We start from the raw sequence: 27,231 nt of genomic DNA, 5'->3' as shown, positions 1-27,231 counted from the left end.
AAGCACTCCAGACTGGAGGGTGAAGGAAGGAAAACACAGCGCTCTCACATTCCTGCATCACCTCCCCTGTCCCCTAACGCTCCCTCCCTGCGGGAGAAGGTGACAGCCCACCTGCCATGACCTCCTCAGGCCCACTGAGGCCACAGTGAGAGGCACTCTGGGCACGTCCCCTCCCTGCATCCCACCCAGAGGGAGATCAGCCCTCTCACCTGGCTTCTGTTCAACTGGCTTTTACAGCACGATTGAGATGGTTTGGCTGGTGGTGGGGCTGCCAAAAATGGTGGTGGGGCTGCCCCAGCTGGGCCTGGGCCCTGTCACAGCATCACCAGGAGCCTCCTCCAGCCACACCATGAATGGACACACAGGAGCACCCTCCAGTCACAGTGTGAACGGGCACACACAGGAGTGTGAGCCCTGCTGAAAACAAAGGACTTTGCACCCACAGTGTCATCTCTGCATCTGCCACTTAAAGAGACAAAACTGTTCCTCAGATGCCCTTTTTTTTCTGATCCTGTAAGTAAGTTTTAGGAGACAGGTGAGGCTGCTGTCGCCTCCAGGCAGTGTCTGTAAATCACAGCAGAGACAGCTGGTGATGCAAGAACGAGGTGTTATGAACTGCATCCACGTGACTCCCTGGCATTCCTCACAGCCAGACTCGCAGGGTGGTACCAGCACTCGGAACTCAGTGGGTTTTGTTAAGGAAAAGGCAAAAGAAAGTATCAAACAGTGGGGAAAATGGCTGATATTCCTCTCAGGAGTCAAACACAGCCACAGTCACAACTAAACTGCACTGCAGAAGAACCTGGGTCTCTCAGTCCACACAAATACCATAAATAAATTGTAATTCCATCACCAAACACGTCACATGAACACCAGCCCCTCAAACACCCCCTGACTGCAGAGTGCAGTGCAAGTGGAGCTTTCTGGAGCCTTCCCCAAAGGACAGCGAGGATCAGAAACGTGGCTGATCCGCTGCTCCCAATTCCCAACAAATCAAATCAGACTTGTTTTCCTTAGCCTCGTTTACCCATTTTAATCTTTTGTAGTCCTCTTACTCTGATAAAAAGAAGATTTGAGTGTCCAAGTTAAATGTGTGCCCTTTGCAGCAGAAAAGACAAGAAAAGGAGGTCCAACTGGCCAGGAAGGACAATCCCTGAGTCCCACCCCAGCCCTGTTATCCCAAACAGAAACAAGGAATGTGAGAATGGAAAGGTGAGTGCATTCCAGACATGTTTGCTCCACAGAAGCTCCCAGAACAGCCATGTCAGACTCCAGGATGATCATTCATTCCCAGCACAGATGAGATTTCCACGTGCACACCCAGCTGTGTCGAACCTTTGCTCTTAAATTAAAGATTTAGCGTTGGGTCATCAGAGAAACAGCTCCTACCTCAAAAGCAGGTGTTCCCTTTGCAGGTACCTCAGTCCTCAGAAACTGCTTATCTGCAAAACACAAGGCAGAAGGAATGTGATCAGGGAGTGTGGGACAGGAGTTCATAGGGGATGGCTGGGAAATGAGTTGTGTTAAATCTGAGTCACTGAAACTGGAGAAATTTTGCTGCAGGCCCCCTCCAGTGATCCAGGCAGCTTTCCTAAGTGTTCTCTCCTCAACAGGAACGCGACCTCGCTATTGCTGGGATCAGGAGGCCCATGGGATCACAGGGGGCATCAGGAAGAGTGTGGCCAGCAGGTCAGGGAGGGGATCCTGCCCCTCTGCTGTCCTGGCAAGGCACATCTGCAGCGTTGGGTTCAGCTCTGGGCTCCACAGGTCAAAGATGCTACTGGAGAGAGTCCAGGCCACAGAGATGATGAGGGGTCTGGAGCATCTCTCTGATGAGCAGAGGCTGCAGGAGCTGGGCCTGGTTAGTCTGGGGGAGAGAAGGTGAGAGGGGGTCCATCAATCCACACAAATACCCCCAAGGGGGATCTGGATGGTCCCACACTCTCCTCAGGGCTGCCCAGTGACAGGACATGAGCAATGGCCACAAACTGAACCACAGCAAGTTCCACCTCAGCCTGAGCAAGAACTTCTCTCCAGGAGGGTGGCAGAGCCTGGGACAGCTGCCCAGGGAGGGTGAGGAGTCTCCTCTCTGGAGACATCCCAACCCCACCTGGACACGTCCCTGTGCCACCTGCTCAGGTCACCCTGCCTTGGCAGGGGGTAGGATGATCCCCAGGGGTCCCTCCCAAGCCCAGCCATTCTGGAATTGCTATTTCCCATCAACACTTGCTGAACCCGTTCAGGACATTCCATGAAAACCGTGAGCAACTTTCCCCCCGTTATACATCGTAACCAGTTTCCCCAAACCCCCACAAAAGCTGGAGTAATCCAGGCTCAGCAGGACATCCCTGCACTAAGCAGCATTTCAGGTGCTCAATGAAGGGCTTAAAAGCTCACAAAGTCACTGTCAGGGCCACACCTGCCCAGCCACCTGTGACAGCCACGTCTGAGTCACGAGTCCGTGTCTATCCCCAGCCGCCCCTTTGCCGTAGTTTTCCATGACTTCAGTGAACCTGCCCCCACCAGCCTTCCCAGGGAACCATCCCCTCATCCACTGGTTGTCGTGTCCCAAATTTTTCAATCCAATATTTTCCATTTTGTTGGCAATGTTTCTTTATTCTGAAGCAAATTTATCTATTTTAAAAAATAATCAGATTCTCTCAAAACGATCACTCTTCGCGTTCTCCACGCAGAGAAGGACGTAACCCAAGGCACAGAGTTCAAGTCTTTGAATCCAGGTGGAGAAATGTCCAACCTGTTCTTCACCACAGCAAGTCAGGAGGGCAATCTCCAGCAAAACATCCTCTCAGCACCTGCTCAGTGGGCAGACAGAACCACTAATCTGTGTTTCTCTCCCTACAGATGCACATTTCATGTTCCAGGGAAGTCAAACGCCAGAGCTTTCAGATAAACGAGGAAACAGCCCAGTGAAAAGGGTGTCATTTCAGCTTTAGTAAGAGGTAGAACTTTCTGAAAGAGTCCTGCTCCCTTCAGAAGGGCTGGGAAGGAGAAACACCTTATGTAGGATTCGGATATACGAGGAATTCTGTGTCAGCTCTCGGCTGACTGGTAACACTGATGCTCCCCTTCCCCACACAAGCAAACTCTGCTGACACACATCAAAACCCCACATTTTCCTCTTCCACATCAGTATTGCCAGTTGAGCCACCCTGTGATAAGCTGGGACATCGGGGTCCCTCTCTCCAGCTGCTTCCCAAGGACGAACACCCACATCACACCCAGAGGCATCAGAGCTCCAAGACTGCTCAATAAAGTCCATCCCACGTTCACTGTGATCCACTCTCACACATGATATTCCCATCCCTTTGCACTGAAAACATTCAACTTTATTTGTTAAGAAAACCAAACCCCAGCCCCTCTTTTCTGGGGCAGAGCTGAAGAAAATGAAAAGCACGAGCTCATTTTTAGTGCAGCTCCATGTCAGCCATGGCCCTGGGAACAGTCTGGGCAAAACCATTTTTGCCCTTGGTAAAGCTGCCCCTCTCTCTAAATAATCCCCAAAGGACAGAATTCCTGAACTACCAAAATGGGATTAACTGCCCACAGCTGAAAAATTGCTGCTTTTTAAATACTGGGGTGTTCTCGACTGACAAGTAGACACTGTTAATATCAGTTCTTCTAACCCCAAATTGATTTGATAAAACTGCAGATGTAGCTGCAAAGATTTCTTGAGTGTTGGGTCTTACAGTAGCCTAAGAGGGCCTTCACCTTGTCCCCTCACATAATAAACTGAGGACTTGCACCTTCCAGAAGAGCTGGTGAACAGCAGAGAGGAGCTGTTCCCACATCCAGCAAACCCCGACTCCTGCGGTCCCCGATTCACCAGAATTGTTTTCTGACCTTGAGCAACTTTTCTGGGAACTATTTTAAGAGATGCCTGCCCATGCACTGCACCCCTGATTCCAGGTGCCCAGCTTTCTTCCTCCCCAACACGGCTTTTCCACAGGCGATGTGGGAAAGCAGCGTGGGCAGGGCAGGCAGCCTGGGATCCCATTTACACCCCATGCCACTCCCACTCCTCCTTTCCCCTTGCCTGCTCGAGCAGGGAGCAGGTCCTGCCTGGCACCCAGACTGTCCTGTCGTGTTTGCCATCCCTGCAGGATCCAGTTCCACATCCTGCACCAGCAGTTCCTGTTCCTCAGCTCCTCTGGCTCCCGAGCTCCTCACACCCTTGGCATGGAACATTCCAAGGGCTTCTCTAACTCCAGCCAGCTTTCCCAACAGATTCCCCCTCCAAAACTGACTCACCTGCATCCCACTAATGCACTGACTGCTTCCAGTCTCTCCCCTGAGGGTTCCCCAGACACACCCCATCTGGAATACAACAGCTATTCCAAACAGTCCCAAAAGCATATCCACATTTCAGGGCAAACATTAACAACTCTTTCCTGGTTTTCTGTCATTTTGAAGGTTCTTAGTACCTTTAGTAGCAACTGCTTGTCTCTACCAGCTCCCAGGGAGAGCCCTCTGGGGGATGGAGTGAACCACAACCCCTGAGCAAAGCAGAGCTCACCTGGGCAAGGCACCCAAAAAGGATGCCAGACAGCAATGCCCCTACACCCACCTCACAGAATGGTGGTGATTGGATGGTCTCTGGTTCCAGTGATCCAGAGCTTTCTGTATGAGCAATGACTGTCTCAATCTGTGTTTCTGCAGCACCAGACAGAGGGAGCAGAGCAAACCTCCGGCCACCCTCGGCATTATCACTCTTACCCCAAGCAGCTGGAATGCACTTCAGGGCAGCTGAGTTTACAGCAGAAAGAATGTGCCATTCTCCAGATCAGAAACCCTCATCAGCTCCCTCAAGCTCCCTAAACAAGCAGCACTCTCTGTTTTCTCATCCCAAATCCACAAGACTGTTTCCCGCACCCCTGCGAGAGAAAAGCCACTCGATCTTCGAGTTTCCTGTTCTCTCACCCTTCACACTTTGTTTCCACAGCTCTGGATAAACAGCTTCCTTTAAATAGCTCCCCTCTCCAGCAGCAGGGGCATGGAGATCACTCGACATGAAGAGCCAGGAGCGGAGGTGCCCACGGCAGCTCCAACATTCCACACGCACAGCAGCTCCAGGGTGTCGAATGCAGAGGCTGGTGAGCCCTGAGCTATATTTACATGGTGGCCATGGAACTCCAGACTGAGGCATCTCTCCTTCCCATCCCCAGTCCTTTCCTAGAGGAATAATGCTGGGAGAAAATAAACCACAACCTGACACAAGGAAGCACAGAATCACAGGACAGTTTGGGCCGGAAGGGGCCTTAGGGACCCTCCTGTTCCAACATCTCCCACTGGAAGGAAAATTGTCTTTATAGGCACAACCCCTACGCTGCCTCCTTGCCTTAGGAACTCACCAAGATCCTAAACCAAGAGTTTATTCACAAACATACGATGGACTATCTTTCTTCATGGGGACCACGGGGGAAAGAAAAAAACAAGTCCCTGAATTTTTGTTGAGCATCAAACTCCTGTTACCACACCTGTAGGAGGCACCTCGGATAGAGCTGGCAATAAAAGGAGTGGCTGAGGGAGCTGGGGGGGCTCAGCCTGGAGAAAAGGAGGCTCAGGGGGGACCTTCTGGCTCTGCAATCCCTGACAGGAGGGGGGAGCCGGGGGGGGTCGGGCTCTGCTCCCAGGGAACAGGGACAGGAGGAGAGGGAACGGCCTCAGCTGTGCCAGGGGAGGGGCAGGGGGGACATCAGCAGGAATTTCTCCCTGGAAAGGGTGGTCAGGCCGTGGTAGGGGCTGCCCAGGGAGGTTTGGAGTCCCCACCCCTGGAGGTGTCCAAGGCAGGCCTGGCCGTGGCACTCAGTGCTCTGGGCTGGGGACAAGGTGGGGATGGGGAATGGGAGGGACTCGATCTCAGAGCTCTTTTCCAACCTCAGTGACTGTGGGATTTGAAAGAGACTGCTTTTAGATTTCATTCCAGGCTTTTGAGTAGAGCTTCTCCCAGGAGAAGTTAGACTAGTAATTTAAAGTCTTCAAAACACCAGCTTCAGTTCCACTGCACTTACAGAGCGAGGCATTTTCTGGGGAAATATTCATGATCTCCGGTCAGAGTTCCGCGGCAGTCACGCCAGTCCCGCTGCTGGCAGGAGGAGATGATGCTCCCCAGTCCCAGGCAGCACATGGAAAAATGAAGGTCCTCTACTGCAAGGCCAAGCAGATACTCTTTGGCAACATCCACATTTAATCCTTATCAGAGAGGACAGACTTTAGAAAACCTCTTTTCTGCGGCGATCGAGGTCGACGAAGCTAAAACCCAGTGAGGTTCATACAATCAGACAGTGAGGCAGCAGCTGCACAAGCGGAGCTGTTTTTATAGCACCGCGGATTTTCGGATGTCAGGAGCAATCGGCAAAAAAGAAACAACATGCAGTGACTCTGGAAAGTTGGAAGAGTGACTCATGGATTGCCAAATCACCAGTGTCAAGGACCAGCCAAGGACCTTCCTGGAGGGTTCTGAAAGGCTGGACAGTGCAAGGGCTGGAAGTCACCTGTTAATGTAAGTCTGAGCAGCCAGAGTCCTCTGGTTGATTAATGCCCAACAGAGGAGCGTGGGGAGGGTGGGAGAGAGCACTCAACACCCAGAGCACACGAGACAAGAGCCTGGAAACACCCAGGGCAGGCTGAGATCAAAGACTGTGACAGGAGAGATGCGTAAAGAGATTCAAGGATCTTTCAGAAGTGTCTAAACAGGAAAAAAAAACTTAACACCAACATCCAGATTCACACCAAAAAAAACCCAACAAGAAAACCCAAGGCAGCAAATGCCCTTGGTGGAAAAACAGCAAAGCACGTTCAGGAGGAGCTCAATAAAAAAAGAGAGTGATTTAAGCAAGACCGAAGTGTCTCTTTTCACAGTTGAAGAACTGCTGCTCACAGGACTGAATCAGCTAAAATTAGCTCTCCCAGTTGCATTCCCACCAGCACCTCGAGCCTCCCGTGTGGATGAGCAGTTTTGGTGAAAGCAGCTCTCATTTGGAGGCAGAACATGCAAATTTCAGGAGAATAGTGATTTCTGACCAGCTCCTTCCGTGAACACTGATGCATAAAAAACACTGTCTTTCACATTCAAGTTTAATCCTCGCCTGAAATATTTATTTTTGGAACAATTCAGGGAACAGAAAGCCTTCAGCCCAGCAGAGTTACATCTAAAAATAAAGGGTTTAAGAATTCAGGAATTCTTCCTACTGTTCTGTCTAATCAATACAGACCCACTGTGGCTCCTGTCAGATGCTTTATTTGTCAGAGCACGTCCTGCACCCACACTCAGCCAGTGTAATCCAAAAACCTGCGGCTTCTGGGATAGCACGAGCCACAAAGAGGCATTTTTAATGACTGGAGACGTAACTGAGATTCATAAACACACATTACAACAAGGAGCAGCAAGAACCCGAATCGAGTCCTAACTATGACCAAAATCATTGACTGAAGCTCCTCCAGCGGCTGTTTTGCCTTAGCTGGGGCTCAACACTAATGAACCCTTTGATGAGAGCAAGGAGGAAAAGCAGCCCTCATTATTCAAATGTCACTTGATTGCTAATGAAAGGCTGCTAAGCCAACTGATGGCCTCCCTGGGTAAGGAAGGAAGGCAGCTCCTCCTGGAGCTTCAGCATCGCAGCTGAGTTCGAGTGAGCGTGGAAGGGCTGCACCGCCACGTGTCAAGTCTTACTCTTTACACCCTGGTGGCCACATGCAAGTGGATCTTGGGGATGGTCCCAGTCCATGCCAGCTCTGGAACAGCATCCACCAGTGTTTGGGAGAAGACTTCCACCCTAAGCCAAAGGAACACCAAAAAAACCCAACAAGAAAACCCAAGGCAGCAAATGCCCTTGGTGGAAAAGCAGCAAAGCACGTTCAGGAGGAGCTCAATAACAAAAGATGCCTCTGCACCATCAACATACTTCTCCCTGAATTCTCAAGAGCAAAACCATGAACATGGATCAGAAGAAAGGCAGAGAAAGCCTGTACCCCCCGTACAGACACGTGAGCGTCGCTGCCTCAGCACTGCAAATCACTGACATTCCCTACTTATTTTCCGGAGTCTCCCCCTGCTAAAGCAGCTGCTGCCTTGCACATCTGAAAGGTTGGTGAGCACTGAGCCACACTGAGCAACAAATCCCCTCCACTTCTTTCCACACAAGACCCTTCCCCGCCGTCCTGCCCGGCAGGAGCGGGTGGTGGGAGCCAAGGCTGGTCCTGTGCCAGTGCAACCACAGAGACACTGAAGGTAACACTGCTCAGGGCTCGAGTGACCTGCTACCTTGGACAGCTGAATATTTCAAATCCTGCTATTTTAGAGCCCAGGGAAGAACGACAGGTCCTGGCTGGGGCTCTACAGCAAGTGAAAACACGAGACTCGCTGTGATGGGCACTGTAAGACAACCCTGGCACGCTTGGCTGTTGGCTTGGATTTCTTTTTCCCTCCTTCTTCCAGCTGAGAAGCCTTTCCAGGAGTCATGGCTGGTCAGCAGCACAGAGAGAATATACTTGATCTGGTATCAAAATATTTGAATCACAGAATCACAGAGCCATGGAATGGTCTGGGTGGGAAGGGACCTTAAAGCTCATCTCATCCCATGCCCTGCCATGGGCAGGGACACCTTCCACCAGCCCAGGCTGCTCCAAACCCCATCCAGCCTGGCCTTGGACACTTCCAGGGATGGGGCAGCCACAGCTTCTTCAGGAAATCCATTTCAGTCCCTCATCACCCTCACAGGGAGGAATTTCTCCCCAGTATCCCATCTATCCCTGCCCTCTGGCAGTGGGAAGCCATTCCCCCTTGTCCTGTCCCTCCAGCCCTTGTCCAATTCCCCCTCCAGCACTTCTGGAGGCTTCCAGACTAGAGGACATCCTCTAATACAAGAGTTAGTGACACCCAAAATCATGACAGGCACACTGTGAAGTGCCAGAGTCAATTAAAACCAAATTCATTCAGAACACAACTACATTCCAGAAGGTTCCAGAGGACTTGCTGCCCAAAGGTTTCACATGGAACAGCCCAGATGGGCAAGAGTTCAGCACTGTCTGTGACCTGAGATGCCAAAACTACTGAAATATTAAACTCCTGATTACACACAGACTTTGTCAGGACCTCACTGCGATCCCAGCTGGGCAGAAGTCACCTGTGGAACATCCCACATGCTCCTGGTAAATTCAGGAAAAGCCTGAAAATGTCATTTGACCTCCCCTTTGCAGGCACAACCTCACAGAGCTGAGACCTTGGCTTAGGCAGAGCTTTGCTAGGTCAGGTCTGAGTGATCTCCAGCACAGACCAACCTCTCTCCACCCCAGGAAAAAAGGATTTGGGCATTAACAGGGTGCAGGGGAACAAAAGAAAACAAACATTCTCCCGTTATTTATCCCACAGCAGCAATGTTTCAGATTTCCAGCTAAAATCAGAGCACCTACGAGTGGATTTGTTCTGTCAGGTGTCAGCAGAAAGCGATACCTGTACCTGGGGAAAGGGAAGAAGGGAGATAAAGGTCAGAATGGTGTAGCCAGATAGGTTTAAGATCATTAACATTTAGTTGCTGGTCTCTCAGCTCGTGTATCACATTCCCACGGCACAAAGAAACGCACCTTACCCAAGGTTTTGGGACCCAGGCTGGAAAACAAACCCCCAAACAAGGAAGAGGTCAGTCTGTTAAAAGGGCCAAGTTTCCCTTTTTTTTAAGGGTGGGTTGAAAACCCAGCCAGTGAGAATAAAACCCGAAGGCATTTTGTGGATAAACATTTGGGTTGAGCTGGAACACGTTCACATATTCTGAGGCAAAACCACGGCTTTTGGGGATTTTAAAACACGGTGTCACTGCTGAGAAAATTCAGGGCAAAAGCGACCCATAAACCCTTCAGATGTTTATTTACAACTGCAGACGAGTAATTAAGGTTTCTAAAGACAACAAGTTCCTAAAGCAAACAAAAAATTAACTGGAACAGAAGACACACACACACACACACACTTCCCGTTATGCAACTGCCTCCAAAAACAGATTTGTTCAATGCAGCGTGAAAAGCCAGGCTGGAGCCTCAGAACCCCCCTCAGATGCTGACAGGTTACAACAAGGTGCAGACAGCTGGTTAAACCAGAACAGATGAGCAAATTGCTGCGAGAGCTGAGACACGAGAGCCGGAGCGGGGGGTGTGACACACACAGGATCCCAAACATTCCCTGCACAGCTCCCGGGGTCAGACCCACCAGCCCACGGCCTGACCACCCTTTCCAGGAGGAAATTCCTCCTGCTGTCCCACCTGAGCCTCCCCTGGCACAGCCTGAGGCCGTTCCCTCTCCTCCTGTCCCTGTTCCCTGGGAGCAGAGCCCGACCCCCCCCGGCTCCCTCCCTCCTTTCAAGTGGTTGTAGAGAGTGAGAAGGTCCCCTTGAGTTTTTTACTGTTTTGTTTGTTTGGGTTTTGTTTGGTTTTTTGTTTTGTTTTGTTTTATTATTTTTATTTTGCTGCATTTTTGCAACTTCAATCACAGTATGTAAAAAGCAGAGCGGAGAGGAACTACAGGGAATATAAAAAAGAAGGGAGAGACTCAGCATCTCCCAAGATTCCATCCCCACGGACCCTGTTTTATTTTGGGAAAGCAGAGGAGCAGAATTATCCTGTGTGTGTTATCAGAGCAGTGACAGCCTAAACTAAGGGAGCTGCTGGAAGTGTTTTCTCAGATCCTTGTTCTGTGCTTATCAAGGAAAGCGATTCCTGCTCTGAAAATGCAGCGAGAGCAGCAGCACTTTGCCCATCAGGACTGCAAGCACTACAACATGTGTTACTTCACATCACAATCAACTAAATCAGTGCAGACTCACTGCCTTAAAAACCCCAAACAACATTCAGAAATCAAAACCCGCATTAATAAAACATTGTATTACGACTGAATGAAAAAAATCACCCTGTGAAAATGCTTCAGACATGCCAATAAAACTAATTCCCAGCACTACACTTATTCCACCTGATTTCTACTTCTTGCAGCGACTGCAATTCGCAGAGTTCTGCAGTTTAATGCACAGGTTCTTACTGCACAGACCAATTAAAAAATAATTATACCACCCCACTTCTAATCTGGACTTAAAACTGTTCAGCTCAGATTCATTAAGGGAAAAAAAAAAAAAAGCACCAGCTGTTCCCATGTTTATCCACACTTTCACTTGTTCCTGGCCAAGACACGAGGGAAGTTCTGAGACTGCTCCTTAAACCAGATCCAAACAAAACCAGGAGTGACGAGGCCATCAGATATGGGATGTGTGAGACCCCTGCAGAGCTGGGACCCCCAACATCAGCCCCTGGAGCTGCTCCCAGGGCTGGAGCCCTCTGCTCTGGAGCCAGGCTGGGACAGCTGGGGGGGTTCCCTGGAGAAGAGAAGGATCCAGGGAGACCTGAGAGCCCCTTGCAGGGCCTAAAGGGGCTCCAGGAGAGCTGGAGAGGGACTGGGGACAAGGGATGGAGGGACAGGACACAGGGAATGGCAATTCCCAGTGCCAGAGGGCAGGGATAGATGGGATGTTGGGAAGGAATTCCTGTCTGTCAGGGTGGGCACAGGTTGCCCAGGGAAGCTGTGGCTGCCCCTGGATCCCTGGAAGAGTCCAAGGCCAGGCTGGAGCAACCTGGGATATGGAAGCGTCCCTGCCCATGGCAGGGGGTGCAACAAGATGGGTTTTAATTCCCTTCCAACCCAAGCAGTTCTGGGATTCCCAAAAGATCCAAAAAAGCTCTTTCCCTGCTGCCCTTTCTATGTGAACAGCAGCCCTGCCCTGACAGGCTCCACTCCCAAATACCACCAAGAAAATCCATCTGGGAGGTGGGAATACAGGACAAGGGCCTGTTCATGTCTGAGTAAACAAAAACCTGTGCAAACTGCTCTTCCTGTGCCACCAGGGCCTGGGGATTCCTCAGCCAGCCCCAGCAGCATGAATTCAGTCACTCCTGCTGCCTTCACCTGCAGGAGCTGCTGCCACTCTAAAGTGATTAATTAATGCTGCCATAATTTTAAAGACAAATTCCAGCTACAAGGTTTCATCTGCAATCCCATTGTTTTTACAGTTCTCAGCATTTCATCAATTGACAGAACAGAAACATTTGCACTGGAGCTTCAGCTGCCTCCAAACCTTTTGGCCCCCCCTCCACACAGATACCGCAATTTTAGCTGGAACCGGCACGAGGCTCCCGACGCCTCCAAGGACAACAGAGCGGCTTATCAGGGTGAGAAAGTGAAAGGACAATGAACAACACAACTTCTGGTTGAGAAAGCTGACTCGGAACGAATCGAACTCGCTGTGTTTCTGGCACATCACCCCGAGTTCTCACTCAGCAAGAGGCAGATACGAGCGCCAACCCCCACGAGCATCACACGAGCTGAACATCCGGGCTTTGCTCTTACTACGAGTAGTTTTTCCAGTCAATTGCTGATTTCAAAGCAACGATTTTATAGTTTTAAAGATGGAAACAGGTAGAAAACAAGGACTCCAACGCCTTCAACTCTTACTCAGGCAAGATAGAAACCGCCTGGAAGTAGAGCCAGGTGAGTTTAACACAGGGGACATCAATCCAGTGTAACAAGTTTTAAAACAGAAAACAAAACCCTGAAGCCAAGGATCACTGTTAAATCATTTTTAATTTCAATCTTGCTTGGCTACACCTCAAGACCAAAGAGATGCTTCTCAATGAAGATTGGGACCACATTTTTTCACTCTTCTGTAACAGCTCATCATTAGAATGGTTTGGGTGGGAAGGGACCTGAAGGATCACCCAGTGCCACCCCCTGCCATGGGCAGGGACACCTTCCACTAGCCCAGATTGCTCCAACCTGGCCTGGGACACTTCCAGGGATCCAGGGGCAGCCACAGCTTCTCTGGGCAACCTGGGCCAGGGTCTGCCCACCCTCCCAGCCAGCAATTCCTTCCCAATCTCCCATCTCTCCCTGCCCCTGGCAGTGGGAAGCCATTCCCTGTGTCCTGTCCCTCCCTGCCTTGTCCCCAGCCCCTCTCCAGCTCTCCTGCAGGCCCTCTTTAGGTATTAAACCCAATTCAATTTCCAGGAAAACAACTGCACCAAAGCCAGGAGCAGCAGCTCTGGCAGCACCCACCTGGAAGGGGCAGGGAGGCCCGGGATGGCATCCCCACCTGCTCCCGGGCCACGCGTCCAGCACTCCCAGCTCCTGCCAGGGCACCCACGCACATCCCTTCTGTGCCAGCAAACACTTGGAGACCGCACAGCGCCCAGCTGATGAGATCATTCCCAGCAGCAAACTCCAGCAAAAAGCTTTTTGTTACGAGCTGCTCCACTTGAGTTTGCTCCATTTTCAGATTAATTAGTAAAGAAGATGTTTTACAGAGAAAATCCACTTTGTTATTCCAAAAACATTCCGTACTTACCCTCTTTTCTCCTGCATTTCTACCTCTTCAGATTTACAATATTCATCAGACACTTTTAAATTTTTGAGCCAAATTACTACAATCACAAGGGAATGAATTCTGGAGGGGCTTTTTGTTTGAGGTTTGTTTTTTTTCCCCATTGGTGTCTGAAAGGAGAAATACTTCCAGCTTCTACAGCATCCCTTGAGTTATACTTTGCATTTATTCCACAAGTGACAAGAACATATTCTGAACTGCCCCTACCTGGCCCCGGGCTGAACACAAAGACAAATAAGCCAGGATGGGAGGGAAGGTTGTTACAGGACAAGGCACTGCTGAAGAATGAGGGGGAGATGGAATTATATATAAAGTAGAAGCTATAGCACATTTTTTTATTTTCCAATTTTATTTTTTTTTCCAAATTTTCCCCCCAATTTTATTTTTCCCCCCAATAACATCCAAATACTGTTCCTGGGCTCCAGACAGCGAAGTCCTCCACACTGAACTTCATTCAGTGTTTGAGGTTCTGAAGCTCCACCTGTCTGAGAGCATCAGAAATGGATTAAGACAAAAATCCAGAGTATTCCAGGTAAGTCCACCATCCTCACAGGCCCCCAAAGAGGCTGATCCCACAGACACACAGATCTCCAGGGAGGCACAGGCTGTGCGTTCCCAGCTCCCTGCCCAGGAGAAGCTCAGAGCCTGTGGTTGGTTTGTTCTTCCCCTCACCCAGGGATGTGCAGCCCCAGCCAGGCTGAATGAATGAGTCACTTCATTAACCCCGAGTTTACACAAAGGCCACGTGAGAGCCAGAGCCCGCCGTGAATCCAATCAACCCACTGAGCACCTCCAAAATACTCCATTTGTCTTTTTTTTTTTAAATATATTTTTAAAATCAATTAGTAGACTGACAGAAGCAATTTAGTAAAATCTAGCTGAGAGAGGGAACAACCCACAGGCAATCTCCAGATTAAAAACATAAGATTTTAGTCATAAAACACAGCCTACATCCCTGTTTAGCAGATGAAAACTCTCCTCCCAGTACACAACCCCCTCCTTTGGTATTATGCCTCTGAAAAGTGCAATAGAAAACAATTCATCTAGAAACTACAGCTCCTGTACTGTGAAAGATTATCAGAAAAACCCTCCCAGGAGACAAGCAGGGAGAGGAGAGTGTTTGGTGTGTCCTGAATGCCTCAGGTGTGATACTGAGAGGACAAAGGTAACGCTGGTAACCAGAGTTAATCTTTTTATTTATTTGCACTTACTGAGACTTCAGAGCTGGGTTATTCCCTCGACACCACCAGCACTCCCCCGTGCACAGAGCACCGGCCTTCGAGGAAGGAAAGGCATTTTCTGGTGGGGTGAAGTGAAGAGACTCTGAAGAAGCCAAATTCTGTCCCTGGGACTGAGCACACCCTGGGCCACTTTGCTGAGGACACCGAGCTGTGGGGCCGTCACACACCGGGGAAAGGGATGGGGCATCCAGAGGGACCTGGACAGGCTGGACAGGTGGGGCTGTGCCAACCTCAGGGGGTCCAACGAGGCCAAGGGCAAGGTCCTGCACACGGGCTGGGACAACTCCTGCTGTCAGCACAGGCTGGGGATGAAGGGAGTGGTGGATGGATGGAGAACAGCCCTGATGGGGGGGGAGAGGCTGGAGATGCCCCAGCCCAGAACCCTCCTCGTGCCCTGGGCTGAGCCCACAGCAGGGATGGGGGGATCCTGCCCCTGTGCCCCCCCAGGTGAGACCCCCCTGCAGAGCTGCCCCAGCCCTGGGAACAGCAGCAGGAGGACGTGGAGCTGCTGCAGAGAGTCCAGAGGAGGCCCCGGAGCTGCTGCCAGGGCTGGAGCCCCTCTGCTCTGGAGCCAGGCTGGGACAGCTGGGGGGGTTCCCTGGAGAAGAGAAGGAGCCAGGGAGACCTGAGAGCCCCTTGCAGGGCCTAAAGGGGCTCCAGGAGAGCTGGAGAGGGACTGGGGACAGGACACAGGGAATGGCTTCCCACTGCCAGAGGGCAGGGATAGATGGGATAGTGGGAAGGAATTGTTGGCTGGGAGGGTGGGCAGGTCCTGGCACAGGTTGCCCAGAGAAGCTGTGGCTGCCCCTGGATCCCTGGGAGTGTCCAAGGCCAGGCTGGAGCAACCCGGGCTGGTGGAAGGTGTCCCTGCCCAGGGCAGGGGGTAGAATTAGATGACCCTTAAGGTCCCTTCCCACCCAAACCATTGTGGGACTGGGACTGTGATCTGACCACACAACCCCACAGGGCCCAGAGGCTGCAGTACAAAAGCTCCTGGTGGACCTCTCAGGCTCCAGTGCCAGCAGCCCAAAGGACACAGCCCACCCCCACCTGAGCATCAAATGAGATGATCAATGAAGGACAAAGAAAACCTGTCCCTGCACAAATCCACCTCAATGAACCTTTTGCCTGACCTGTTCTTGTAGTTCTTACATTTTAATTTTTTTTAATATGCTCTAGAGTGGGGAGTGTAATCCTGCCCCACTGACTTAAAACATATATCAAAATAATTGACTCACCCCGCTCTGCTGCTCATGCAAAGTTATTTGTATTTATTACTCTGATCCCACAAAAAAAAGTTTAAATTCAAGCCTAAATCTTTAACAGGATTGCTGAATGAAAACTGCTTTGAAAAAGCCTGTTATCAGTCAATAAGTGCAGCTGGTGGATACTCAGCTTCCCTTGCAGTCTGACCTCTCTAATATCACAGCAACATCTTTCAGGTTAATCCAAAGCTTGCTTCATAAATAACAAGATCCTACAATCTTCAAGTTGAAAATTAAGCCAATTTGAGGACAAAATGCAGGTCCTCCAAGGCACTTTGTAAGTGACCTTGCTTTGAAAGGTTAAAAATTCAGCGTGGAAAATTACACTACTTCAGGTGATCCCTGTGAGAAACAAGATATTCACCACCAGAGCCCACCTCTGTTTCACTTCTGCCTCTCAGAGGATCATTTCCTAATCTATGTTTACATTTTACTCCTCAATTTATAAGCTGTGAAGTTCCTTTTAAGCAATACAACAGCTATTTAGAGTAAAGCAGGGTTCTACAGTTGTACAATCACGATGCTCTTACGCATTTCAACTTGGATTAACTATTTTCATGCACTTGTTGTGCTCCCCCCCCCCCCAAAATTAATTCAGCACAATGCTGAATTATTCAAATAAGAGCTGCCAAAACAAGTCCCACTGAAATTTTGATGAGATGTTAAGGATATGTAACCATCAGTCCTGCTCCCCTCCACCCTCCCTGGGCATCGACTGCCACCTCTTCAATTAAAAACCTGAGCAAAAGCGGAGTTACTGAACACCACAAACACCTCCTGTAAAAAGAACAAACGCACTTGAACTCCACACAGACAATTCAGAGCAAGTTTTGCACCGTATAATTTCCTGTTGAGCTCACATTCAACCATTTGATTACATCAGCATCTCACAACGATCCTGGAAGATGTGAGGCTTGCCAGGGAATTTCATCTGGGAAAAGCAACAGGCACAGTCAGCACTTTTGGCTGCTGAAAATTAAGTCCACAGATAAATTACATGCTAGAGCAAATAAACATACCCCAGACTGGAAGGAAGAAAAGCAGTTTAATTTTGATCAACTGTGGGCATTTTCCGTATTTTTACAGGCATATCCCAGATGAAAAGCAGCTGAGGGCCCTTCCAGGATCAAAATTGAGGGAAGGCAGCTGGCACTCCCCGCTGCCAGAGGACACCTCGTCCGTGGCATCCAAGGGAAACCAGGGAATCTGGTCTTGGCATCGACACCATCAGAACTGGAGTTCTGGGATAATAAACAGGCATTTAGGTCCTCCTGAGATCACTTCAAGGCTGGACTAGATGACCTCAGAGGTCCTTTCCAACCCAGCTGATTCTTTGATCACAGCCCAGCTACACCAAGAGTATTTCTCTTGGACAATTCGTGTTCCTCCCACTCCCCACATGTGAATAGAAAGGTGATAAAGAAAAGGATGCCCAGAGAAGCTGTGGCTGCCCCTGGATCCCTAGAAGTGTCCCAGGCCAGGTTGGAGCAACCTGGGCTAGTGGAAGGTGTCCCTGCCCATGGCAGGGGGTGGAATTAGATGACCCTTAAGGTCCCTTCCCACCCAAACCATTGTGGGACTGGGACTGTGATCTGACCACACAACCCCACAGGGCCCAGAGGCTGCAGTACAAAAGCTCCTGGTGGACCCCTCAGGCTCCAGTGCCAGCAGCCCAGAGGACACAGCCCACCCCCACCTGAGCATCAAATGAGATGATCAATGAAGGACAAAGAAAACCTGTCCCTGCACAAATCCACCTCAATGAACCTTTTGCCTGACCTGTTCTTGTAGTTCTTACATTTTAATTTTTTTTAATGTGCTCTAGAGTGGGGAGTGTAATCCTGCCCCACTGACTTAAAACATATATCAGAATAATTGACTCACCCCACTCTGCTGCTCATGCAAAGCTATTTGTATTTATTACTCTGAGCCCACAAAAAAAAGTTTAAATTCAAGCCTAAATTCAAGCCTAAAGCATTAACAGGATTGCTGAATGAAAACTGCTTTGAAAAAGCCTGTTATCAGTCAATAAGTGCAGCTGGTGGATACTCAGCTTCCCTTGCAGTCTAACCTCTCTAATATCACAGCAACATCTTTCAGGTTAATCCAAAGCTTGCTTCATAAATAACAAGATCCTACAATCTTCAAGTCGAAAATTAAGCCAATTTGAGGACAAAATGCAGGTCCTCCAAGGCACTTTGTAAGTGACCTTGCTTTGAAAGGTTAAAAATTCAGTGTGGAAAATTACACTACTTCAGGTGATCCCTGTGAGAAACAAGATATTCACCACCAGAGCCCACCTCTGTTTCACTTCTGCCTCTCAGAGGATCATTTCCTAATCTATGTTTACATTTTACTCCTCAATTTATAAGCTGTGAAGTTCCTTTTAAGCAATACAACAGCTATTTAGAGTAAAGCAGGGTTCTACAGTTGTACAGTCACGATGCTCTTATGCATTTCAACTTGGATTAACTATTTTCATGCACTTGTTGTGCTCCCCCCCCTCAAAATTAATTCAGCACAATGCTGAATTATTCAAATAAGAGCTGCCAAAACAAGTCCCACTGAAATTTTGATGAGATGTTAAGGATATGTAACCATCAGTCCTGCTCCCCTCCACCCTCCCTGGGCATCGACTGCCACCTCTTCAATTAAAAACCTGAGCAAAAGCGGAGTTACTGAACACCACAAACACCTCCTGTAAAAAGAACAAACGCACTTGAACTCCACACAGACAATTCAGAGCAAGTTTTGCACCGTATAATTTCCTGTTGAGCTCACATTCAACCATTTGATTACATCAGCACCTCACAACGATCCTGGAAGATGTGAGGCTTGCCAGGGAATTTCATCTGGGAAAAGCAACAGGCACAGTCAGCACTTTTGGCTGCTGAAAATTAAGTCCACAGATAAATTACATACTAGAGCAAATAAACATACCCCAGACTGGAAGGAAGAAAAGCAGTTTAATTTTGATGAACTGTGGGCATTTTCCGTATTTTTACAGGCATATCCCAGATGAAAAGCAGCTGAGGGCCCTTCCAGGATCAAAATTCAGGGAAGGCAGCTGGCACTCCCCACTGCCAGAGGACACCTCGTCCGTGGCATCCAAGGGAAACCAGGGAATCTGGTCTTGGCATCGACACCATCAGAACTGGAGTTCTGGGATAAGAAACGGGCATTTAGGTCCTACTGAGATCACTTCAAGGCTGGACTAGATGACCTCACAGGTCCTTTCCAACCCAGCTGACTCTTTGATCACAGCCCAGCTACACCAAGAGTATTTCTCTTGGACAACTCGTGTTCCTCCCACTCCCCACATGTGAATAGAAAGGTGACAAAGAAAAGGATGCCCAGAGAAGCTGTGGCTGCCCCTGGACCCCTGGAAGTGTCCAAGGCCAGGTTGGAGCAACCTGGGCTAGTGGAAGGTGTCCCTGCCCCTGGCAGGGGGTAGAACAAGATGGGATTTGAGGTCCTTTCCAACCCAAATGATTTTTCACACACCAAGCAGACCAGCTGTGGCCCAGGAGAAGCAGATTCCCCCATTTATCTTCCTGAGGATGACACTCCAAAGAATCACCACTCTTCCAAAACTCAATGATCAAGAAAACTGGCCAATATTCCAGTTTAAAGTAAAACCCCCCCAAATCAATACTGCATTTTAAATCCATATGAACATCAGACTTCCAAGAACAGCCAGTGCTGACTGGAACTCCAAGGGCAGACCAGGAAGGCTCAGAGGGTTCAGTGACTCCCTGCCAGAATCCAGTTGGATTCCCTGTGAGTTTGTGTCGCTGCCTCTTAACAAGCCCTGCTGAGGAACTGCAAACTGCTTCAGAAACCTCAATTTTGCCCCACCAAGAGCATAAAAAGCCAGTTTTCACTCTGATTACTGCACAGTCGGTGGTAAGTTTGCCATCCTGGCAAGGGGGGACAGAAAGTGCAGGTGGAGGAAAGGAATTCCCTGGTCTGGCATTGCTGGGGACACACACACAGAAACTAAAATAACACATATTCTTGGCTTCAACTGAAAAAGCAAAGGCCAGAACAGCTCTGGGAGGTTCAGATTTGAAGACACAAGAGTGTGGGAATGACACAGCAGCTCATGGAGGAGATTAGAAGTAGTCTGGAAAGAGTTAAATCTTTAAGAGGAATCCTGGACAACTCTGTCCTTACTGTAACCTCCCTTCCTGCTGCTCTGCCCTGGTCCCTCCCTTACTTAATTCCTTAAATGTGTTGCTCTCACTTTCCCAAGAGGACTCAAGTTACAGGACCCTCCGGAGGGCTATTTTCTATCCTCCTGTTTAACAGTCGGTTACCAAAATAACTTTTCTATTCTCCCAGTGTCACCTCTGGACCATTTCCTCCTCTCATTATATAACCAGGGAGCTCTGCTTTAAAAGGGAATCTCCTTTTATCACAGGAAGTCAATCCCCCGAGGGGAAAAAACCATCGAGTCTGTGGTATGTTTAAACAAGACACCGTCAGCTGATGCCAGCCAGTCAGGATTGCTGGGAGCAGTGGATCCTATCCCGTGCTACAAACCCACCCTCCAACTGCCTTTCTGAAAGGGCTTTGTAGCAAAAAAGAAAATTACCCTACACAGAATACAGTCAGATGGCCTTAAACAGGATTGGGGAAGCAAGGGACAGGGATAAGGGAGGAAAACAGCAGGGAAGGATGGATGGGAGCTCAGGATAGAGAGAGGGAAGGAGGAGAAAGGAGGAGAGGGATGAGCAGAGAGGAGGAAGGAGGAGAAGGAACAAAGAAGGAAAAAGGGGAGGAAGGAGCAAGGAGAGGAAGGAAGGAGGAAGAGGAGGAAGGAGAAGGAACAAGGAGACAAAGGGAAAAGCAGAAGAAGGAAGGGAGGAACAAGGAGAAGGAGGAAGGGAGCAGAGTAGAACCTGTGGAACAAAACCAGCTCATTAATTAAGTAATTAAGGGAAATATAACAAATCAGTGCTCTAGAACTAAAGGCCTTTGTGAATCCCAACCATTTCCTCATCCATCACTACCTGAAGGTGATTCCAGGAGCTGCTGCCAGCAGGGAGCAGCGGGCAGGGACCTCACTGCGGACAAGGGGGGAAATCCTGCAGGAATTCCAGTCTCCAGAGGAAAGCAGGCTGCAGAGGAGCCTCCAAGAGCTGTGTGCAGAGACAAGCACAGGAGGATGTGCCCACAGGGAAAGGCTGTCAGCAGGACCGGCAATTACTGCTAATTTGGCAAGTTAAAAACCTTCGCTGCAGAAAACTGAGCTGGAAGGGGAAAGGAGTTTCCTTGTGCTCCCCAACTCAGCTGCGTGCTTACCCCTTCTGGGAGAGGGAGATGGCCTGGAAGCTGCCAGCAAAGGAGCACAACGCACCAAAACAACGCAGAACACTGTGAGTTACAGGGCTGTTACAGTTTTAAGAACACGATAATGACTAATGCAACAAAACAACCTCAAAAAGTTGGTATTTTAGTTTGTTTGTTTTGTTTTTAACACCATTAATACCCAGAGGTCTCAAATAAATATGCAGCTATTTTGGATAAAATTTGGGTTTGAGCAAGAAGGCAATGCCTTACAACACTCCTCTGCATTCAGATGTAGAGCTCTTAATTCCTAGTAAAGCCACCACTGCTTTTAGGGGGGGAGGTACAAGCCTAAAAATGGTAGTTTTAGGCAAATTATAGCATCTCTGCTTAAAAGTGAATTCCCAAGCTGAAAATAGATTGGACCGAAAGCAAATCAGCTCAAGTTACATCAACCCAGTGCTAATGCAGATATACATCCCTATAAATCCAGTCATTCACCAATTACACCAGGGCAAGCTCCTAAGAGGGTCACTCCAGGACAAATATGTAATCTCCAATGTGACACTTGATCCTATTGCCCTACATGCTCTGTCCAAATCCCAATGCAAAAAAGAGTACATTTTACCTAAAAACAAACAAACAAACAAACAAACAAAACCAAAAAAACCACACCAGTTTAAAAAAAAAAATCCAGTGCTCAGAACACGAGATGGAAATATCCTTTAATTCTCTGTCATAAGTTAAATAGGTTAAAATACAGCCTAAGGAAAATAAAATATATATATATATATATGCTTTAAGCATAAAGATATCGTGCAGAGATTAACCCTGCTGGTTACACACATTGTAGTTTCATATATAAATGCAAATTTATTGCATAAAACAGAGCTGGAGCCACCCACAGCATCCTGCAGAGCCCCCATCTGGGTGGTGTCCCAGCAGGACCACCAGACACGTGTACTGGGTGACAAAGGTCATGGCAAATCATCCCAAAGGCATTTAATGCAAGATTTAAACCTCGCTGACGACTCATCCCGGTGATCACATCCCAGAGCTCTGCCCAGCTGTGCTGCTGGAGGTGGAACAAACTCCCACCCTCGGGAGCTGCTCCCTGCAAACCTCGGCAGGAGCACCTTGGAATCACACCCAGCAAGTGCTGAACGACCAAACACTCACAGGGTCCAGAATTCCAGACTGGTTTGGGTGGGAGGGACCTTAAAGCCCACCCAGTGCCACCCCCTGCCATGGGCAGGGACACCTTCCACCAGCCCAAGGTGCTCCAACCTGGCCTTGGGACACTTCCAGGGATCCAGGAGCAGCCACAGCTTCTCTGGGCAACCTGTGCCAGGGCCTGCCCACCCTCCCACCCAGCAATTCCTTCCCAAAATCCCATCTAACCCTGCTCTCTGGCAGTGGGAAGCCATTCCCTGTGTCCTGTCACTCCATCCCTTATCAATAGTCTCTCTCTCCATATTTCTTTTAGCTCCTTCAGGCACTGAAAGGCCACAATTGGTTCCCCCTAAAGCTTCTCCTCTCCAGGCTGAACAGTCCCAGCTCTCCCAGCAGAGCTGCTCCAGCCCTCTGATCACCTTGGAGCCTCCTCTGGACTCTCTCCAGCAGCTCCACGTCCTTGCTGTGCTGTGACCCTGGAGCTGGAGGCAGCACTCAGAGTTAAGTGAAGCTGAGCATCAGGAACTCCACACTGGGAACCCAACAGCAGGTCCCAACGTAACATATTTAATTTACTCCTGCATATTTAAACCACTTCAATCCACAGCTCCTGCTAAGAAGTCCAAAACATCCAGTTCTTAAACATCTAGAGCCCTTTTTTATAACTGCTCTGATTCATGACGGACAAGAGAAACGATTCACTCCCACCACACAAGCCCAAAGGAAGGAAGAGCGAGTGACTCAGTGCTTTGTCTCATTCTTTGCCTCCCGTGTCTGCAGAGCCCCATTTAGAGCCTCTGCTGGAGCTGCTGGGGGATCTTTGTCTTTGCTCTCCCAGTTCTGAAGAGTCCAATTCCCTAATTAATAGTGGAGAAAGTATCCATGGACAGCAGAAAAACTCTTCTGAGATTCCCTGAGAGCAGCACAGATGAGCACAGGAGCATCCTTTAGAAGAGCACACACTTAATAAAACAGCAACAGAGAAATGGCCTTGACAGAGTCAGAAATTGAGGTTAAACACAAAAAAGCACCAAAGAGAGGAAGGAGAGGAAAAAACCCTATCAGCAACACCAAAAATTCCCCATCCCAGAAATGTCCAAGGCCAGGTTGGACGGGGTTTGGAGCAACCTGGGCTAGTGGGAGGTGTCCCTGCCCATGGCAGGGGGTGGGAATGGATGATCCTTAAGATCCCTTCCAACCCAAACCATTGTGTGATTCTAGGAAAACTAAACATTTCAGATTCAGTGTTCTTGTGCTTGGTGATAACACCATTTCAGCTCCCCAGAAAGGGAACCTGAGTGCAGACCGATATTTGTAGGATTTAATTATTAATTAATTAATTCCTGCAGACAGGCAGGAATTAAGCACTCGGAACTGCTATGAACAGGATGCTAATGGAAATCTGAAAGTTGTGCTTCACTGACACTTTTCCTGTAACCCCCATGCACTTCTTAAGCACCTAACCATTAGTAGCTTTAATTTGACTGGGTTTCAGACACACTGAGAGGAAGTTCCAAGTGCTTAATTCCTGCCTGTACCTTAATTACTGTCTGCACTCAGGTTCCCTTTCTGGGGAACTGAAATGGTGGAACCACCAAACACAGGAACACTGGATTTGGAGTCTGATTTTGATGAGGGGTCTGGAGCATCTTTCTGATGAGCAGAGACTGCAGGAGCTGGGCCTGGTTAGTCTGGAGGAGAGAAGGTGAGAGGGGGTCCATCAATCCACACAAATACCCCCAAGGGGGGTCTGGATGGTCCCACACTCTCCTCAGGGCTGCCCAGTGACAGGACATGAGCAATGGCCACAAACTGAACCACAGCAAGTTCCACCTCAGCCTGAGCAAGAACTTCTCTCCAGGAGGGTGGCAGAGCCTGGGACAGCTGCCCAGGGAGGGTGAGGAGTCTCCTCTCTGGAGACTTTCCAACCCCACCTGGACACGTCCCTGTGCCACCTGCTCAGGTCACCCTGCCTTGGCAGGGGGTAGGATGATCCCCAGGGGTCCCTTCCAATCCCAACCATTCCATGATCCTGGCTTAAGCCTTTCCAGTGAAGGTCTGTATGGTTTGGGGTGGTGTTTCTCAAGCCTTAATGCTCTGCCCTGCTCTGACTCACCCCACTGACAGTGCTTCTCCATCTCATTTTTTGATGAGTTTGATGAGTGCTTGGCATCCTCTTCTCCAAGCAGCCCTTCCTACTTCCACTTTTAAGAGAATTGATGCAGATTCCAAAAACAACTGCAGAAATCCCACCTGAGCACCCACCCATTTCTCAGCACTGGCACAACCACCTGATAGAAACCGCAGCGTGGAGGAAGGATGGAGCCTCAAACCAGCTTTGGTGTAGGGGAAAAAAAAAAAAAAAAGGCCCTAATACGGAAACAAAGCCTCAGTATCAACTTCTGGAAGGACAAACTGCCGGAGTATCTCCAGCAAAGAGCCGGAGTCACACACACCACAGCCGGTGCGAGAAACAAGTGGGAGGGGGAAGAGATAAGAGCAGGTAAAAGCACACGGCTGTTTTTTCGGCCCCTTTCAGAGGATTTTAAGTGTTTCACAAACATCAGCCCAAATCACATGGATTTATTTGCTCCAACCCTCAGCGTGAGAGCCGAGGGTTCGCACTCACGAGGATGAATTGGGCTCCTGTCGGAGCACTTCGGGAGTCGCAGCCCCAGAGTATGTAAACACACTTTGAAACTCCCTGATAAATGCTCCCAGAGTTTTACTTTGTTTAAAGCAAGTGTCAACACCCTAAATTCAGCTGAAAAAAACAGCTTTTGGGGATGATGTAGCTCTAATGCAATTTTTACAAAAGGAACAATGACTCACTCCCAGGCGGGAATGTGTTGGAAGGGTATGACCTAATACTCGGAGAAGTTTGCTTTTCCAAAAAGATCCAGTTTTAATCCGTACAGAATCTCCCCAACCAGTAAAGTTTTTAAAAGGGAGAGCTTTTGCACAGAGGAATTCACAAAATTACCTCCTTTGTGGCTTTTATTTTACATCTTGTCAAAATCCAGCCAGCCGATCCACTGTTTCCCCAGCCTCAATTTCAAATTTCAAACTTCAAACTGGTCATTTCTCCCTGGAATTCCATCACTGGACTGGCTCTCCAGCCCGTTTTAGCCCAGGCCATCAGAGGGAAGGACAGCCCTGCCTCAACGTGCCAAGCAGCACCAAGAGTTCGGCATGGAGGTGGGGATGGAGGTGTTCAAGCTTTAGTACCCAGCAGATACGAGGCATCAGCAAGCCCTGAGCACTTGACTGACGAGCACGACCAGCCGACTTCATGCTCAACTGGATTCCTGACAGTCCTGCTCTGGAGGGCTGATTTTTCAGATGTTCTGCTCAGACAGCAGCTCCACAGCTTTCTGAAGAACTTTGGTACAGCAACACAAAGCCCAGAATGATCTGATGTGTTTGAAATCCCAGTGACCACCCCCGGAGTCAGACCCTGCGCTGTCCCGGCCTCCCCTCTGCTCACACTTGCAAATGCTCCAGGTAAAAAGGGGCGAAGCGTAGGTGGAAGATGGGAGTGAGTGACACAGGCTAATCAGGATTTTAATCATGCTAATGGATGTGATTAAGTGCATACTTCTCCCCGCAGCTCCCCGTGAGTAGCCCGATAGCAGGAGCGAGCCGCTCATCCCACGTTAATCCCGGCTACACCGCGTGTGTCACGTCAGCCAGCGCACGGGGACACACCTGACACTCAACCTTCCTGCCACCCTGCCAGCACAGGCACCCCGGGCAGGGGACGGGCTCCAGCCCCGTGTCTGTGTGCACTGAGCTCTCCTCACAGCGAGAGTTACAGCTGGAAATCCAACCTTGGCCAAGGAAAGCTAATCCGGGCCTATTGCATTACACAAACCTCCCTCGGTAACGCAGCTACGACCCTTCTTTTCTGTTTGCTGGTTTTGTCCAAATCACAGGGATGTGGGGAGCTTTATCTCAGCGTTAGTATCTTGCTACTCCCTGGAGGAGCCACTAATTCAGCAGTTGCCACACAGAACAGCAGTAAAATAAGGCGAGGATTAAAAGAGCAACAAGGAGCAGCCTTTTCTAAGGGCGAGGGAAGAAATCAGACCCTTCCCTCACTGTCTCCAGGGGAGAACAGAATAAATAACCCAGCATCCTCCCACCTTCCAGCAGACACTTCCAGGGAGGAATGTGCATTATGAATACACCATCATTTGCATACACAGCCATTTTTCACCCAGGGAGGAACTCAGGCTTCCCATTAACACGGTGCCTCCTGTTTTCCACGGCAACAACTGCAACCATTCTGCTCTCCAGCACTCTTAAACACGGGCTTGTGTGGCAACACACCCAATGGAGTAACTTCATCAGAGGGGCCTAAGACTAACCTTGTTTGGGACAAACCCTTAGCACCACCCTGACGTATTTTTTAAGAGTGCCAGAGCATCACACCAATGTCTGTTCATAATCCCTTGGGGTCAGATTTCCCACTCATCTCAAATAACTTTAATATTTAATAATTTCTAACATAAAACTTGATGAAGAAGCAACACAGGGCACTGTGTGAGCCACAACTATTTCATTCTTCTCGCCACCAAGTTCAAATCTGCATAACATCCACAGCAGCTGATTCCACTGACCTTTCCGTCCCACGAGAAATTCTTTTACATGAGCAGAACACTAAGCCATGAAATTGGTTTCTGAACTGTGGGAGGCTGCAGAACTCCACCCCACAGGGGTTTGTTGCCCCAGCCTACCTGCAGAGTTATTCCTACGGGCTGAGCTCTGCTTTTACGCCACCTCCTCAAGAGCCTGATGCAAGAGACACCCACCCTTTCTTTGGGAGCTCAG

The 27,231-nt window shown here is 49.2% G+C and overlaps 1 protein-coding gene across 10 annotated transcripts in view; it reads right to left on the bottom strand.

The window, feature by feature from the left end:
• The window catches only part of MAP4 (microtubule associated protein 4), a 145,266-nt gene that overhangs the window by 114,176 nt on the left and 3,859 nt on the right, over positions 1 to 27,231 (bottom strand). For all 10 annotated transcript variants that reach the window (XM_050307891.1, XM_050307938.1, XM_050307875.1 and 7 more), the window contains exon 2: positions 1,390 to 1,442. The gene's annotated coding sequence lies outside the window, so the exon portion shown is untranslated. The remainder of the gene's footprint in view (positions 1 to 1,389; positions 1,443 to 27,231) is intronic.

This window comes from Myiozetetes cayanensis, unplaced genomic scaffold, assembly GCF_022539395.1.
Source record: "Myiozetetes cayanensis isolate MyiCay16 unplaced genomic scaffold, myiCay2020 scf1, whole genome shotgun sequence".
NCBI lineage: Eukaryota > Metazoa > Chordata > Aves > Passeriformes > Tyrannidae > Myiozetetes > Myiozetetes cayanensis.
The sequence above is the reverse complement of the archived record's forward strand: the minus strand, read 5'-3'. Positions and strand labels throughout refer to the sequence as shown.